We start from the raw sequence: 15876 nt of genomic DNA, 5'->3' as shown, positions 1-15876 counted from the left end.
ATGCTTCCTTTTTCACTGCTTTGAGATGTAACCGTTACCATATATCAAATTTACTATTTATATTTGTATCTGTTTCTAAATTTCTCTTCCTTGTACACATTGGTCTCCTAGTCCAGTTTCTGTTGCTATTATAGAGTATCTGAGACTAGATAATTTATAAAGGAAAGCTTATTTAGCTCATGGTTCTAGAGGCTGGAAGACCATGATCAATAGGAAGCTGCATCTGGTGAGGGACTTGTAGTACATCAAAACATAGAAGAAATGCCAGAAGGTTAAGTGGGTGCATGCAAAAGAGACAAAACGGGAGTGGACTTTTTTTGTAATAACTTGCTCTGGAGGTAATTCATCCAGTCCTGTGATGAAGGCATTAATTGCTTTATAAGGGTTTATAAGGGTGGAATAATTTTGATTCAAACACCTGTTAAAAAGTCCATCACTTCTCAGCACTGTTACATTGGAGACCACATTTCAACATGAGTTTTGGAGGGGGACGAATCACATTCAAACTACAGCAGTCTCTTACTTATTGTCATTTAAAAAAAATTGTTTTAATAAAAAAATAACTAGGGCCAGATATGGTGACTGACATCTGTAATCCCAACTATTTGGAAGGTAGGAAAAAGAGGATGGAGACTCAAGAGTGCCTGGAAAAAAAGTTATGGAGACCCTATTTCAACAGAAAAAAATGAATAAACACCACCACCAAACCACCAAAAAAAAAAAAAAACCCACCAAACTGAGCATAGTGGCACATACCTATAAACCCAGCTACTAGGGAGGTAGAGATAGGAAGATGATGGTTCAAGAATGGCACAGGTCATTCTGAAAAACAAAGGAAAAGGGACTGGGGGTGTGACTTAAGTGGTAAAACACTGTGTTCAAACCCTAGTACTGCCAAAAAAGAAAGAAGTTCTGAAACAATATTCCAATTTTGAAAAAGAAATAATTATAAGGGAAGGGAAAGGGAGTTTATAATAGAATTTGGATACTAAAGATGGTTATAAAGTTTTACTTATGTGCCTCTTTTTTGATAGAAAAATGAAAATTTCTCTAACTTTTGTTAATAGTAGTAGTTTAATGTGGCAAGAGGAATAGGACTAGCAGTGTTCCTAAAGTATTTCCTACTACTGAGTTTGAGAAATATATCCTGTCATGAATTCAGCACTATGCCAGATGGTGGGGATAGACTTACTCGTGGCAAGGTTTATTGTTCTTTCCAGAAAGCAGGCAGAGGAGATAAGGTAGGAATCAACGAATTAGAGCAAGTGGTTAGCAGTAGACCCACACTGAGTATTTTCCCTTTCTGAAGTCATTATGTAAATGATAATTCTATTAACACATCTTGAGTTTGTGCAGGTAAATGTGTTTGAGTAAACAATTAACATATAAGCAATCTTTTGTGACTGGAGAAAAGAAGGGCCCAAAACTTTAAATATGAAGACAGGTATTCTCTAAAATCTAGATGTCTTAGAGACATATAATATTCAAGTCCAAGAAAAAAAAATCAGTATCTTTGCATTCAGTGTTCCGTCTTGCTATATTTCACCAGAGGAATTTTTAGTTTTTAGCTATATTCCTAAAAGTCAAATCTATTTAAACTTATGTAGTTTAAACTAACCATTAACCACAGTATCTGGGATCCAGATAGCAGCCTGAAGAATTTCTGGATCTTAATATGATAGGCCTAGCTCAATATGCAAAGATAAAAACATTATCTATTCTGTTTTTGAGTTTTTGGCTTTCTGTATTGGATCACATGTCAGGGCTTTATAGGAGAGTCAGCTTATCAAAATCTACTTCTAGAAGAATAAAATGAAACACTGAGCCTTTAGCTGAACAGAATGCAAGAAAGGAGTCTCTTCCTGAGGCTGATTTGAGTGTGTGATTAGTTGAATTAGCTCAGTGTATCAAATCTCCCTGAGGTTTAGGGAGGATTTTGTAGAAGAATACATAAGGCTGACAGAGTGGCTCAAGTGGTAAAGTGCCTACCTAGCAAGCGTGAGGTTCTGAGTTCTAAACCCCAGTGCTGCCAAAGCAAAACAAAAGAATCACATGAAACTGGAAAATTATTTGCTGTGTCATAAGCCTCAAATGTGAACAGGAGTGCAAAGCTATTCAAGATAATTAGACCTTATATTAAGGGAAAAAGACAAAAGGACAAGAAACTGTTACTTTCAACCTCTTCTCTGATGCTGGTTGTATTAGGAAGAAGTTTCCCTAAGAAGGTATCTTTTTTTTTTTTTTTTTTAAATAGGGTCTAGGTTGCTCAGGATGGCCTCCAACTCCTGGGCTTAAGAAATTGTCCTGCCTCAGCCTTTAAAGTAGCTGGGACTATAGGCACATACCCTATGCACAGCTCCTAACAAAGTATCTAAATCCCTGCCATTTCCCTCTTCCCAATGTGTATGAAACATAGGCAATAAAAGTTCTCTTTCTGAAAAAACTCATAATACATAAAGCAGATCTATATAACCTTGCTTGTTTCTCTTATTTTCTGTGGAACTTTAAAATATCTATTAAATTGTTGTGAAAAGTAAATCATATGCATTTTTTAAAATTACTTATTTTTGTGGTGCTGAGGATAGAACCAAGGGTCCTGCACATGCTAGGCAAGTGTTCTACCACTGAACTATCCCATCCCCAAACACTTATATCACAATTGGAGAACTGGTGACAGAAGAAAAGGTTTATCCTACACACTGGTCATGCCCACTATTTATTCTCTTTGTATCAGACAAGACACAGTGAGACTAGTAGGCTGTCCTACATCTGGTTGAGATAAACTCTGCCACTATGAGTTAATCTTTTTTTCTTCTTGTTCCTGGAAGGATTTGATTGGTTGGTGGGGGCTGGGGAGGAAGAGAAAAGCTAATTTGAATATTGATAGAGGGTTTGAACTCAGGGCTTCATGCTTGCAAAGCAGGCACTACCAATTCAATCCCTCCTCCAATCCATTTTGCTCCAGTTATTGGAGATAGAATCTCATGAACCATCTGCCCCAGCTGGCAGATCTCAGCCTCCCAAGCAGCTAGGATTACAGGTGTGAGCCATCAGTTCACTGTTTTGTTTTTTGTTATTACTGCTTAAGTTCAGTTCTAACAACAAAGCCGAATTTGAAGTTGAAGAAATTGTCCTCATTCAGATAATTTATTTTGCTATGTCTCCAACTACTTCCTGTATACTAAGTCATGGAGTTATTTTAGTGTTTATGTATGCCAGAAACCAAGATTGGTTTGACCTTAGTGGTCAAAAGATGACCAGGGTAGAATAATCAGCCTCCTGAAAATGTTCATGTCCCTCTAAAACCTGGAACTAGTCAATATATCAGGTTACACGGCATGGGAAGGATTATATATGAGAAGAATTCAGTCCACCATTTTGGCCTTTGAGGATGGAGAAAGGAGTCAATGAGCTAAGGGATTCAAATGACCTCCAGGAGCTACAAAAGTCACCAAAGTGGATTCTTTCCTAAAACCTCTAAAAAGAAACTGCCCTAACTTTGATATTAACCAGTTGGACCTATGTCAGGCTTGTATCTTACAAAACTCTTAATAAATTTGTATTGTTTCAATCCATCAAGTTGTGGGATTTGTTATAACAGCAATAAAGTACCAAGGCTCTAAGAGCAGTTTATAGTATGGTGATCAGGTGGGAAAAGTTGAGTTTGTAAAAATTCGTTGAGGATTTTCTCAGCCCTAAGAAGGTCCTTTGTAATCACTCCACTAAAGTAAGCGATCTCCTAAGAACCACTATCAATCAGGATTGCTCCTATGACACTGAGAGGGAATGAGACGAAGATGGAAGTATTCACATTAAGGCACTTAAAATGTCCCAGGGATCTGGCTGCAGTCCTTACCCTGTGTTTCTTTCTACCTAAGTCTTTTGAAGAGGTGGCATCACCACATTTTCTGACAAATATCCCAGAGGAACTGCAGTGAGTCTTTTCTCAGATACAATCTACTACTTATCACCAAGCTTTCAAATAGTATGTTTAAATGTATTGCCCCATGCTTCTGAGTCCCATTTATCAAACAGGAAGAATTAGAGTGAGACTCAAGACCAACCTTGGAACAGCTAAAACAGAATTCCTGGGAAGGAGACCAAATCAAGGATTTTTGGTTTGTTTTTGAAGCTCTCTAGATGGTTCTGATTTGAAGATTGAGAATATTTATATATGCCAGAAACCAAGAATTTTATTTATTTTTGTGGTGCTGGGGGTTGAACACAGGGCCTCCACATGTTAGGCAAGCACTCTACCACTGAGCTACAAACTCCACCACTCATGAATTTAAAAATAAAGTTCTTATAAGGAATAAAGTAGCACATAATATAAATAATATCATCCACTTAAAAAAGATCCTCCATGAAGTGACGAAGACACCACCTTAAAGGGTCTTTCTTTCTTCATCTTCAGAGAGAGATGATTTTTTTTTGCCATATGGGGCTTGAACTCAGGGCCTGCAACTTGAGCCACTCCACCAGCCCTTTTTTGTAATGGGTTTTTTTCGGGATAGGATCTCTCAAACTATGTTGGGGCTGGCTTGGAACCTCAATGCTCCCGATCTCTGCCTCCTGAGTAGCTAGGATTATAGGCGTGAGCCACTGGTGCTCTGCTAACAGCAGATGATTGATAGAATACACTACTGTCCACTACAATCAAAATCTAGGTTTTTTTTTTCAAAATTAGGCTATATATCCACAGTGAGAAGATATAAGATGGCTGCAAATCTCTTATGAAAAATTCCACTTAGTTTAGAAAAGTTTTTGCTTGATTTTCCACATTTTCTAGCAAGAAACTAAGAAATTTGCCTGCTAATATTTCAAGTAAAAGAAAATTGTTCTTTTTCTCTGTGGGACAGGGGTTTGAACTCAGGGCTTTGCACTTGCAAAGCAGGTACTCTTCCGCTTGAATCACACATCCATTCTATTTTGCTTTGGTAATTTTGGAGATGGGATGTTGTGAAATATTTTACTGGGCTGGCCTCAAACCTTGATCCTCTGGATCTCAGCCTCCCAAGTAACTAGGGTTACATGTGTGAGCCACCGGCACCTGGCTAAAAATTGGACCTTGGTATTACCATAGTTCCACAAATTCTATCTTCCTAGCAGTAATGAAAGCGTTATTAACAGCTTGTTTGCACTGTGAGCACCCCCATCATCACCATGAGTACCATGCTTTAAAGCCCGGGGCTGTATTGTGTGATATTTGAATATTCAATCCTGCTCTAGAAGAAATAACAAGGACAAAACCCATGTGTTAAGTAAGTACAAGAAAGTCTCCAACCTAGGATGCAAATTCAATAAAGCATATACATGCGAATATAAGAAAAGCTGGAAAAAGCAAGACATCTAACATTTATAGGGCACTACATACACGAGTATGTAGTGCCATATAGATTCATAGCGTACTAAATCTACATTCACAGGTCTTCATTCTGTCACCAGGTGTGCTGCCATCCACACTGGTCCCACACACCCTGCCCCCCAGGCTAATTGGCAAACCACAGCTGTAGCTAGACATCCTCCCCCTGCCCTAGTCGGAATATAGCTTCTTGGGCACGGGGGATCAGGTGTGTTGAGTTCTGGGTAACAAGCGACAGCCAGGAGCCAATAAATACAATTTAAAATAATGCAGATTATATTTTCTCCAGGGTACTTAATTTCTAAGCCTTATTTTTGAAAATGTACGATTGCAGTTAGGTCATCGGTCCTCCTTCGTAAGTATGTTAGGAGCAGGAACGGCGACGCTGTGTAAGGCTGGATGACACCGTTGCGTACTCTGCCCGCGACCTGCAGGGACAGGCAGCACGAGGTGCCGGTCTCGATGCCAAAGCCCACGCGTCTCTCGATCTAAGTTTCAGAAGGAAGCGCTCGCCGACCGCTCATTTTGCTTTTCACTGTCGTTTCACCCGCGGCTCCCCGGGCTGGGGTCTCTTGCAGGGGACGAACGGGAGCTTCGAGATGACGCTGGGGAATGCGTGCACCGGTGGCCCTGCAGAAAATGCCTCCCTCGCGTTGGCCACCCCCTTGTCCTTTCGCGAGGTCCCCGGTGGGGCAAACAGGATTGCGTGAGTGACGTGAGCAAGTCGCCAAGGAAAGGCTTCACACCCAGCACCACGGAAGAGCTGTTCGCCCGCTCTTCTTCCTCCCACAGCCTTGGCCCGCCCACTGTCCCCACGGTGGCCAATCAGTGCCGACATGGCTCCGAGGGCGGCCGGAGGAGGAGGTCTGGGGCGGCCAGACGCAGAACGGCCGTTCACGTCGACGCGGTGACGTCACGCGCCGACGCTGGGGACGTACCTGTCCGGCTCCAGAGTCCTGCAGCTTCTCTTCCCTTTCCGTGGGTCAGGGCCAGACCGATCTGGAACCCACAGCCCCTTTCTCAGAGTATTACTTGGCTCTCGGTCCAGAACCGGGCTGGATAATCAGGAAGAGAGGTGTGGTGGCCTGAAAGCCATCCTACTTTACTCCCGAGATGGAGCATGGATTCAGTTTTAGTCTTTAGAGGGAAATGAGGTTGGAGGTTTTTATTTTTTAATTTTGTACAGAAGCAGGTTGACTATAGGGCCCTTCACAGCAAGAGGATTTAACTTAATGCCGCTCCCGTGTTTGAAGGAGGACAAAAAAAAGTCCCACCTGGCAAAATTTACGTAACCTCTTCAGTAGAAAACACCAGGTATCTTTTAAATCGCGATAGTGTTCGTTTGTGTCAAGCTTAATCCAGGTGAAGCTCCCAGGGTAGCCAGGTATTAGGTTCGAAACAGATGCAGAATCCAAAGGCAGCGCAAAAAACAGCCACCGATTTTGCTATGCCTCTGAGCTGCGAGGTGAGTTGCATTGTAACCAGCCGAGATGGTTAGCGGTCATGTTCACAGATCGGGTCAGCTGTGAGGCCAGGGTGCTCTTGTTGGTTTCTCTACAACAGATGTACCTACCTGACGTCAAAACCATCCTGATTGAGTATATGCCCTGGTACAGTGTTTCAAATGTCACCCTTTGCCGTCAGGAACCGTCGAAGGACCTTTGAGTACAATGGTTGGTTTTGAACGTGGAAAGTGGGTTTACTTTCGCTAAATTTGCCCACATTTAAAAATAATATTTAGTTTTTTTGTTTTTAGGGCTATATGTGTGTATAAACCATTTTTTGTGTCTGTATTTTTGTGTTTTGATGCCAAACTTGTGGAATCAGAAACTACTTGCGAATCTTAGAAATTAACTTTTTACGTGGTATGCTTTATTTGTACAGCATTTTTCAACTGGAGCGCATAGGTAATTACATATACATGATGCGTGTTAGAGGCAGAAGTTTGTTTCCTTTCTAAAAAAGGTTGTTTATCAGAATTGGATCAAAATGGACCATGACTTTAATACATGTATATCTATATATATAATTAAAGCATTCAGTTCTACAAACTTTTTTGAGACATACAATTCAGTTCCTACAGCATCACTGTGACTTATACAATTGTTGACTTTTTCCAGAAATGCTTTGCCTTCTATAAAGAGTTAATTTATAAGGTTTTGTGTGTGTGTGTGTGTGAGTGAGGTTAGTATGGAAATAATTTAACTGTCAATTCTACATGCGTTTGTAAGACACATTTGTTGAGTTTAAGGGTACATTTGGGAGTTTAAATGCTTGGGTTTATGTTGTTGACTTATTTCTTAAGAGATGTTGCTGGTGCTGGTTGTTTTCTTGGTATGTAGTATGACTTAAAAATTTGTGTAATCTACAGATAGTTTCTCAAACTGAAAAGACGTAGATAGCTCTTGTTGAAAGCAACAGCCACCCTTGGCAGAATCCATCAGTGATTTCATTCCACTCTCACAACTTCCTACCCCTTTCCTACCTCAAAGACTGATTCTTTGAATGATGGGCCAAATTATTTTAAGAGGTCTGTATGTGCTTTAGTGTGTGTGGTCAATCCTCTGTAACTCATTAGAAGCATAAATAATTAACCTGGTTTTGGATATTTGTACATTTCAAGGGAACAGATTTGTTGAGCTTATGGGTTTATGTTTAAAAAAATGGCAATTGCCCAGGTCATATTAGTGATAGGCTTTCCAGTTCCTGTTGTGACATGTTGGTAATAATTTTCAGACAGCTCAGGAAGCCAGATTTGATCTCTGTGGTGGGTCACATATCAAAGTAGTATCCTGTGGGGTTTGGCCACTCTCCCTGCTTTGTAGAACCTCCAGCTTAGTTTGTAGTCAGGCTTGTCAGCAGGCGTCTCCGATGTATAATATGATATAATAAGTGTTAATAATTGAGTACATTCTATGGTTCAGGCTCTTTTCTAAGTGTGTGTGTGTGTGTGTGAGAATTATCTCAATTTTCACACCAGCTTCATGAAATAAGATACTTTAACCATTGCCATTTTATATAGCTGGAAACTGAGGCACAGAGAATTTAACTTGCCTACAACAGGACTGAGAGCAAATTTCAGAGCTTTTGCTCTTAATGGCTGTTGTACTGGAGTTTCTACCACTTGAATTCTGTTGAAAAAGATAGAACAAGAGACATGGCACCATAGGTCCCTTTGTTTTTAATTGTAAAAGTAATGTAAAACTACAGAAACTCTTAAGTAAAACAATGTTTTTCTTTTTAAAAACACACTTGTAATCCTGCTGCTTTAATAAACTTGTTTTTATGTGCACATTCACATCGATACACAAGCATTGTAGCTAAGATTCCTTTTTTTTTTTTAAGGATAAATATTCCTTAGTTAAGCATAAGATGGAGAATAACCCCTTCTGTCCCACTTGCATTGCTGAAAACTAGAAATTTTGCCTGCAGCTTTGAACAGAACCAAGTAAATATATTTCTTGCCATTCTGTGGGAATAGTTTCTGTAAAAGATTGTTTTATCTTCTTTCCTTGTTATAATCTGAGCCTTATATTTGTGTTTTTATTTTCCTTTGCCCTTGTAAAATCACCTAGCATTTAATTTACCCTCCCTGAATTTTTTATTTATTTTTAATTGACAAATAATTATTTGTATACATTATTTTGTTAAATTTAGAAAGAGTAAATCAAGCTAACAAGTCCATCATTTCACGTTTCTCTTTAACACTTACAATTAATTTTGAGGTATGCAATATATTTTTTTTTTTCTGTAATGGGGTTTGAACTCTGGGCCTCACACTGCAACACATTATTTTTAACTATGGGCAGTAGATGACTTCAGCTTACTTCTCCTGTGTAACTCAAACTTTGACCCTTTGACCAGCCTCTCCCTCTACCATCCCTACCTTCTATTCTTTGCTTTTGAGTTTGACTTTTAGATTTCACATATAAGTGAGATCATGGAGTATTTGTTTTACTGTGTCAGTGTTATTCATCCATTGATGAACACCTAGGTTGTTTCCTTATATTGACTATTATGGATGATAGCATTTAACTTAAAAGTTTTTATAATGCTAAGAAATTTTCTTCAGAGAGTTAATTTCTTTAGCAGGTTATTCATCTATTATTTTTTGAAGAAAAATACATAAGACACAATTATACATTCACCTAACTAAATAAGCAGTAAGGATAAAATACCAAGGAATAATACTTTTCAGAGAGATCAGTTGATTATTGTTGCTATATCTTGTGATAAAAATTTTTTTTCAGTAACCTTATGGATCTAATTAGTAACAGATGTATCCTTTCCTCTGTCTGATCTTTCTGTTCGCCCCTCTCCCATTTTAGAACAGATTGTATTGTGTGTTTTATTGTAGTGTGTTACATTCTTCATGGAAGTAAGTGGATGTGAATAATTTACTTAAACATAACTCTGCATAGGATATAGGTTTTTCATTTTTCAGGTTTATATTATCAAACTGAGAGAATAGATAGAAATCAATGACTCTAATGTATATGGATCTTTTAGGTAGAGTATTCCTTGTGTTTACCATAAATGCAGTAGCTGAATTGCCATATTTGAAGAAGGAAAAATTCTAAAAAAAAAAAAGTTCAAAATCAGATCACTGTAGCAAGGATTAGTTATGTGAATCTTATTTTGGGTACATCGAGGACTTGTTTTAAATGGACTGCTGCCCAGTGCTGATGTAATCAATAGACCACATTCAATTGCTGTGATATAGCAGTGACCTTGACAATCTTTCTTTTCTGACTTTTTATATCTGAATCTTCCTCAAAAGACTGTATATTAGACTGTCAGTGATTCAGATTATCAAATTAAATTTTTTCAGGTCTATATACATTACTTTTTTATTGTGCTGCTTTTGTATATAAATTCTATCCTCAGTGTCTCATCAGTTTGATACATCTTAATTATTTAGAATATTCAGAATTAATATAAAGTATTATATTTCCATTTACTGACTTTTAAATAAGGATCTGATTATTCTGTGTATAATTAATTAGTATTAATAAATACCTCTGTCTAATTTTAATTTTCTACTGTCTTTCCCATCTTGCATTATAATTATTTGGTTAGAAACAAAAAAAGATCTCTCTGTATATATGAAATCAGATGGAAGAAAAATATGGCACATATTCCCCGTGGGGTCCAATGGATACAACTGCCTGCTAGATAGATTTCTATCCAGATATCCTGGAATCATGACATATACAACATGTCTACCTATTTTTTCCTCTGCATTCTTCTTCAGCTACCTTCCTTTATTGACTTTCCAGTTTCCAGAAAGATACATGTTTTCATTAAAAATAGAGGAAGAATGATTAGAATCATGGATTCTTATCTTTCCCTAGTTCCCCAGAAAGCCAGATTTATTGATTTTTCTTCTTTGTGATACTTGAATATGTGTTCTTTCTGTTTCACTGTGGCTTTACATCCTTATTATTGTTATTTTTTTAGTGCTGGGGATTAAACTTGGGGCCTCAAGTATGCTAGGCAAGTGCTCTACCACTGAACTTTACTCCAACCACTTTATTTTTTCTTGTTGGAACACTTCCAAAACTTTTTAAGTGGTGTCCCTGCCTTCAGTCTCCTCTTGCTGGTACATTCCTTACATAGTTGGCATTTTACTCTTTCAGAAGCCAGCTTGATATCACTCATTTGCTTACTTGTCTACCTCCATTTAATTTGACATTCTTGTTCTCTCACCATTAGGCTCTGATTTCTTTTTCTAGCTTTCACTCTTTCTATCCTTCCATGACTTTTAAATGTCTTAACATGAAGTCAGCATTTCCAAACTCTATTCTAAGGAACACTAGTACAATAGACTGTTAATAGGTGCTACATGATATAGAGGGGTCATTCTTTGGTAGAATAAGTTTGAGAAACGTAACTTTTGTTTATGAAGTTAATGTTTACCACAGGTTTTCTCAATGCTGTTAGCATTACAATTCTAGATGAGTATGATGGATTGTCTAAACTTACTGACCATGAAACCTGTTATGGAACTAGTTAGTATTCCATGCATGTACTCACTCACCTGCAAATACTTTTATTACTTCACCTGCATAGTTTGACTCATACCATTAATTTTTGTGTCAGATAACTTCACCTATCTTTACCCTATAAAAAGTCCCACTTGCTTTTTAAGGTCTGACTCAGGAGTGTCTCTTCCGAAAAACAACTTCTCATCTTCAAACACAGTGAGAAGTGGTGTTTTCTAACAGTCTTTGTGTCTCCTGTGACATCTATCAAGTACTGCCTTCTATTACAGGGATATATACTAATGTGTAGGAACATATTACAGCATCCTACTTGAAGACAGTATTTAATTTATGCTGAAGTTTATTGAAAGCTGTAAGACCTACAAATAACAGCATTAATATAATAAAAACTGTGCTTATATTTATTTATTTCTGATACTTTGATAGCTATTCTATAAATAGTAATAGATGAATAAATGATTATTTTGAAATTCATAACATAATTGTTACATTTGAATGTGAAACCATTACCTAGCACAAACTTGTTAAACTATTTAAATAAAACTGCTTCTTACATAAAAATGACTTGATCAGTCAGGGTTTCCACTCCCTGATATCATTGCACTTGAGACTTTTTTGTTCCATCTTTCTAGTTGCTGACTGAGGATTTTCACCCAGATTGTACTCTACTTTTCTGTTTGGCTTACTAGCTAGACAGATAGTTGACTGACATACCTTTGGAACTTAGCCATGATCCTCAGCTGTACCCAGTCTTATTTATGGGACAGACAAACCCTTTTGGGAGCCTTGAGAAAGTAGTATGCCTATCTCAGGCTGTAAGTCCCTTAAGCCACCAGAGCATCTTCTGGAGGTAGGGCTCTGCAAAAATATCTCTGACTTAATACCAAAAGCAAGATCCATAGAAGAAAATTTCATAAATTGAACATCATCAAAATTGTGGTAGACCCTGTTTAAAGAATGAAAAGACAAGCCACAGAGTAGGAGAAAATATTTGCAAACAACATATCTGACTAACATCTAGTATCTGCAATGTATAAGGAACTTTTAAAACTCAACAGTGTAAAAGCAATCCAGTTAGACAATGTTTACTTTAAAAACAATTGAATACCTAATATATGTCAAATACTGTGTTAACTATTGAATATGCAGTATTGAGCAAAAAATGAAACCCTGAGTCTGGTCCCCAGCTCTGCAAACAAACAAAAGAATAGAAAGAAGGAAGGAAGAAAATGGGCAAAAGACTTGAGCAGTCATTTCACTTAAGAGGATATGAAGATAGCAAATAAGTATCTAAAAAGATTGTTCAACATAATTAGCCACTGGGAAATGCATATTGAAATAACAATGAAATATTATTTTGTACCTATCAGAATAACTAAAATAAGCAACAGTGATAACACTAAATGCTAGCAAGGATATGGAGAAAATGGATTATTCACACATTGTAGGCATGTAAAATGAGTCAGCTTTTACAGTTTTATAGTTTCTTAAACAGTTAAACATGAGACTACTATATAACCCAGCTTACCTCCTGACATTTATCCCAGAGAAATGAAGACTTAAGTTCACACAAAAACATGTACATAAGTTGGGCGCCGGAGGCTCACACTTACAATCCTAGCAACTCAGGAAGCAGAGATCAGGAGGATTGTGGTTAGAAGCCAGCCTGGGCAAATAGCTTGGAAGATCTTATGCTGAAAAACCCATCACAAAAAGGGCTGGTGGAGTGGCTCAAGTGGTAGAGCACCTGCCTAGCAAGCGTGAAGCCCTGAGTTCAAACCCCAGTACCACCAAAAAAAAAAAAAAATTAGTACATGGATATTTATAGCTTTATTAATTGCCAAAACTTAGAAAAAAGTTCAACTGTGGTGTCTATTTATTTATAAACCTACTTAGCAATAAAAAGGAAAGAACTACTGACATAGACAGCAACTTGGATGAATCTATAGAGAGCTAATCCCAGTAATTATACAGGATCTTATTTAAATTTCATTTATATAACATTCCTGAAGTGGCAGAATTATAGAAATAGGAAATAGAGGATAGATTGCCAAGAGTTATCAAGGGGTAAGGCCCAAAGGAAAGTTGTTGGGGCTATAAGAAGGGCAACATGACAGGTCCCCATGATGATGGAATGTTTTTTATCTTGATCCTGATTGTAATCCTAAATTTTGCAAGATGTAATTTATCATCTGTGGAAACTCGGTTAAGGGTATATAGGATCTCTTTGTATTACTTCTAATAGCTGCATCTTAAAAGCATAATGTCTCAAAATAGGTTTAATTTAAAAAAAAAACAATTGAATACCTAATATATGTTAAATACTGTCTTAACCATTGAATATTCAGTATTGAGCAAAAACTGAAACAGTACCGGACCTCATAACATATTCTGGAAGGGAAGACAGACACATTAATAAAATAATCACTTAAGTATAATATTACAATTGTGATAGGTGCTATAAAGGAGAACTGTAAGAATTACTCGGGAGTAAATTTGCCCTAGTCGGGGAAAATTTGGCTCAAGTACAAATAGGTCAAGGAGACCTGTTTTTTATTTTAATTCTTTTTTTTAAACTAGCTGCATGACTTTGGGCAAGTTATTTAAGCTTTTTGCTAAGCTTTAGGGTTGTGATTATATTTTATACAAATATTAAATAAATGAATTTGTCAAGTGTTTAGGATAGTACTAGTATGCAATAAGGTTTAAGAGTTTAGTAAATAAAGGGATACGTTTTATTTTGTTGTGTTTTTTTTTTTTTGAGGCAGTCTCATTATATTGCCTAGGACTGCCTTGAACTTGGTATTCCTCTTGCCTCAGCCTCTGCAGTAGCTGGGATTACTGGCATGCCCTACTATACCCTATAATCATGGGATGCTTGAAGTGAAATTTGAAGAAAGAGTAAGAATCTTAATCAGATGAAGAGAGTACATTTCAGCAGAGGAGGTAACAAAGACCTTGGGGGAAGAGGCAGGAAAGATCCTGGTGGGACTGAGAGATTGAAAGGAAGATCAATGAGTTAAGAAGTACACACTACAAAATGAAGATGGGGAACTAGACAGAGCCAGGGGAGTTTTTCTCCTAAGGGATTTGGGAAGTGATTAAAAGACTTTAATCTGCAGAGTGAAGAGAGATTACTGATGAGACTTTCTTTTTGAAAAAACTGCTTGTTGCAGGGTGGAGTGCTTTTTTATTGAGACAGGGTTTTTCTTTGTAACCCAGGCCAGCTTGAAATCTCTGCATCACCCAGACTGGCCTTCAACTCATGATCCTCCTGCCTTAGCCTCCAGAGTGCTGGAGTTAGAGACCTGTCCCAAAATACCTGGTATGCAGATTTTCTTCTGTTGTAGTTCCTTAATGGCACCTTAGAAATTTACATATTTTATACCAGCGCTGTTCAATTAAAAAAACTTGTGTGCAAGTGTGAACTATATATGTAATTTTAAAGCACTTTAGTAGCCATTTTAGAAAGGAAACGAAAATGGTAAGATTCACTTTAATCTATTTCAGTTAACCCATTATATTTAAAACATTATTTTAAACTGTAATTAAATATAACATTATTGAAAATATATTTGTCTTTTTTTGTATTGTCTTATAAGCACATCTCAGTTTGGACGAATCATATTTCATAGGCTCAGTATCCGTATATGGCTAATGGCTGCTGCATCAGGCCGTACAGCTCTGTAGGTTTATAAGATAATAAGAGGAACCATTTTTTAAAGTTATCAAATTTATAAAAATAGTAACCCATGCAGGCCTAGTAGACTAAGGAATACTTAGAACTGAGTTGGATGCCTCAAAGGTGTTAGGAAATTATTATTGTTATTATTAGAGTACTGGGGTTTGAACTGGGGGCCTAGCTCTTGCTCTATCAGTGCTTTTTTTTTTGCAACATTGGGACTTGAACTCAGGTCATCACACTTGCTTGGCAGCACTGTACCATTTGAAGCACTCCAGCAGCCCTTTTTTTGTTTTGGGTATTTTCGAGATAGACTCTCACAAGCTATTTGCCTGGTTTGACTTCAAACTGTGAGCCTCCTAAATAAGTAGGACTATAGGCATTAGCCACTTTTTATTTTAGTTATTTTCAGATTGTGTCTTCCGCTTTTTGCCCAGGCCAGCTTTGGACCTCATTCCTCTACCTACATCTTCCACATTCTTGGGACTGTAGGTGTGCTCCTGGCTTGTTTGTTGACTTGGGGGTCTTGCTAATTTTTGCCAGCCTGGCGTTGAATCATGATTCTTCTGATCTCTACTTTCCAAGTGCTGGTATTGTAGCTGTGCACCACCATGCCCAGCCTAAAATAATTTTTAACTGTTTAAAGGAGTTATGTTTCCATTTATTACTTAGTAGTTTTTAAGGAACTTTAGGGATTATATTGGAGAAGGCTGTTGGAATTTTCTGATTTAAGTCCCAGAACAAATAAAAGTTTATTTTATAGAGATTTCCTGGTGCTCTGTTGCCTTTGTTGTTCAGTGAAGTATGTTATCATGTAAGCCCTTCCC

General features: G+C 37.5%; 1 protein-coding gene across 5 annotated transcripts in view; it reads left to right on the top strand.

Moving 5' to 3' along the window:
* Nucleotides 1–6536: 6536 nt before the first annotated feature.
* The window catches only part of Clcn3 (chloride voltage-gated channel 3), an 83958-nt gene continuing 74618 nt past the window's right edge, over nt 6537–15876 (top strand). For 2 of the 5 annotated variants that reach the window (XM_074054987.1, XM_074054984.1), the window contains exon 1: nt 6687–6827. The gene's annotated coding sequence lies outside the window, so the exon portion shown is untranslated. The other 3 variants (XM_074054985.1, XM_074054988.1, XM_074054986.1) reach the window with 3 other exon arrangements.

The sequence above is a fragment of the Castor canadensis genome, chromosome 14 (genome assembly GCF_047511655.1).
Source record: "Castor canadensis chromosome 14, mCasCan1.hap1v2, whole genome shotgun sequence".
NCBI classification, from domain to species: Eukaryota; Metazoa; Chordata; class Mammalia; order Rodentia; family Castoridae; genus Castor; species Castor canadensis.
The sequence above is the reverse complement of the archived record's forward strand: the minus strand, read 5'-3'. Positions and strand labels throughout refer to the sequence as shown.